The sequence below is a fragment of the Phalaenopsis equestris genome, unplaced genomic scaffold (assembly GCF_001263595.1).
Source record: "Phalaenopsis equestris unplaced genomic scaffold, ASM126359v1 Scaffold000427, whole genome shotgun sequence".
NCBI classification, from domain to species: Eukaryota; Viridiplantae; Streptophyta; class Magnoliopsida; order Asparagales; family Orchidaceae; genus Phalaenopsis; species Phalaenopsis equestris.
The window spans coordinates 146,068-148,938 of NW_018164868.1; the positions used below are offsets into that span (position 1 = coordinate 146,068).

At 36.6% G+C, this 2,871-nt stretch overlaps 1 pseudogene; it reads left to right on the forward strand.

Moving 5' to 3' along the window:
• Nucleotides 1–2,871, forward strand: part of LOC110027365 — a 4,318-nt pseudogene that overhangs the window by 560 nt on the left and 887 nt on the right.

The window sequence follows — 2,871 nt, forward strand, 5'->3', positions numbered from 1 at the left end:
GCCAAATTTTCAGAAAAAAGAAGACAAACCAATTGTAAAGTCCAAACCCGAGCTAAGACAAAAGACAAATAACCAAGGAACTCAAGGTAAAATTGACCCTTCCGCATCTAGAAATCGAGACATTAAATGTTTTAAATGTCAAGGCAGATGTCATATAGCCAACCAATGTCCTAACAAAAGAATCATGGTGATAAGGGACAATTGAGAGATTGAGACTGATGAAGAATTCGAAATCGATTCTATACCACCAATAGAGGATATTGAATGTGAAGAATATGCGGTCACAGGAGAATTGTTAGTCACAGAAGGGCTTTAAGTGTAGACCAAGCTTGATGAGGGAACACAAAGAGAAAACATTTTTCACACTAGGTGTCATGTACAAAATAAGGTATGTAGTATGATCATTGATGGAGGAAGTTGTACTAATCTGCTAGCACTATTTTGGTTGAAAATTTAGGACTGCCAACCATCAAGCATTCCCGACCTTATAAGTTGCAATGGTTTAATGATAGTGGTGAGGTAAAGGTGAACAAGCAGGTTTTGGTCTCATTTCACATTGGAAAATATGAAGATGAAATCTTGTGTGATGTAGTACCAATGCAAGCAGACCATTTGTTAGTAGGCCGACCCTGGCAATTTGACCGACGAGTTAAACATGATGGTTTCACTAATAAATACTTATTTGAATTCAATGATAGAATTATCACTCTTGTGTCAATGACACCAAAGGAGGTCTACAAGGATCAAGTGAGATTGCAAAATGATTATTGTCAAACAAAAAGGAGTGATCAACATAAAGAGGCTGACCCGAATGAGAAAAAGGAAGAAATGGAACAAGCAGCAATGAAGAGAAAAGAAGAAAGAAAACAAAAGAATTTTTATGCAAAGGCAAGTGAGATCAAGAGAGCATTATTTTTAAACCAACCAATGATTGTACTTCTTTACAAAGAGGCATTCTTAAACACTAATAAATGTGACAATACTTTACCTAGTTCTATTGTTTCTCTTTTTCAAGGGTTTTAAGATGTCTTTCCTGAGGATATTCCACATGGTTTACCACCCATTCGAGGGATTGAGCATCAAATTGATTTTATACCAAGAGCCACCATTCCAAACCGTCCAGCCTATAGAAGCAATCCCGAGGAGATAAAAAATTTACAAATGCAGGTTGGGGAACTAATAGAGAAGGGGTATGTGAGAGAGAGCATGAGTCCATGTGCTGTTCTGGTAATTCTAGTTTCTAAGAAGGATGGGTCTTGGAGAATCTGTGTGGATTGTCGAGTCATCAACAATATTACGATAAAATATAGACACCATATTCCTTGCTTAGATGATATGTAAGATGAGTTACATGGATCTTGTGTGTTTTCTAAGATCGATTTAAAAAGTGGATATCATCATATTAGGATGAAAGAAGGCGATGAGTGGAAAACTGCTTTTAAGACAAAATATGGTTTGTATGAATGGTTAGTTATGCCTTTTGGTTTAACTAATGCACCTAGTACTTTCACGAGACTAATGAACCATGCTTTGCGAGCTTTTATTGAAAAATTTGTTGTGGTCTATTTTGATGATATTCTTCTGATCTATATTTGTTGTGGTCTATTTTGATGATATTCTAATCTATAGCAAAAACTTGAAGGATCATGTTGAACATAAAGAACTTGCTTTAAATGTTTTGAAAAGAAAAGTTATTTGGTAACTTGGAAAAGTGTACCTTTTGCACCAATAAACTTGTTTCTTAGGATTTGTTATGAGTGCGCAGGGTATACAGGTTGATGAAAAAAAGGTGCGTGTTATACATGAGTAGCCTAGTCCCGCTAGTATAAGCAATGTTCGTAGTTTTCATGGACTTGCTAGTTTCTACCGATGGTTTGTGAAAGACTTTAGTAGCATAGTTGCACCACTCACTGAATTAATCAAGAAGAACATTGGGTTCAAGTGGGGAGAAGCGCAGGAAAAAGCATTTCAATTGATCAAGCAAAAACTTACCCACGCCCCTAATTTGACTTTACTTGATTTTTCTAAAACATTTGAAATTGAATGTGATGCTTCAAGTATTGGTATAGGTGCTGTTCTTATGCAGGAGCGAAGACCAATTGCTTATTTCAGCGAAAAGTTGAGTGGGGCCACCTTAAACTATCCAACTTATGATAAGGAGATGTATGCATTGGTTAGAGCCTTGGAAACTTGGCAACACTACCTTTAGCATAAGGAGTTCGTGATTCACACTGATCATGAGTCTTTGAAGCACTTGAAAGGTCAACACAAGCTAAAAAAAAGGCATGCTCGTTGCGTGGAGTTCATTGAGACATTTCCTTATGTCATTCAATACAAGCAAGGTAAGGAAAATGTGGTTGCTGATGCTCTTTCTCAAAGGTATGCATTACTTTCTACTCTTGATGCAAAGTTACTTGGTTTTGAACATATTAAAGATTTATACTATGATGACATTGTTTTTTTGTAATGAATATTGAGCTTGTGATAAAAATGCTTGCGGTAAATTCTTTAAACATGATAGGTTTTTATTTCGAAGAAAATAAGTTATGTGTGCCTATTCTTTGCGAGAATTGCTTGTATTGGAATCTCATGGAGGGGGACTAATGGGCATTTTGGAGTTGCAAAGACTTTAGCTATTTTGCAAGAACACTTCTATTGACCACACATAAGGCGGGATGTCGAGAGGATTTGTGGTAGGTGTGTCACATGTCGACAAGCTAAATCTCGAGTGCAACCCCACAGTTTGTATACTCCTTTACCAATTCCTAATGCACCTTGGATTGATATTTCTATGGACTTTGTGCTAGGTTTTCCTAGAAGTAAACGTGGTAGAGATTCAATTTTTTGTGGTGGGGGGGCAAATTTCCAAAA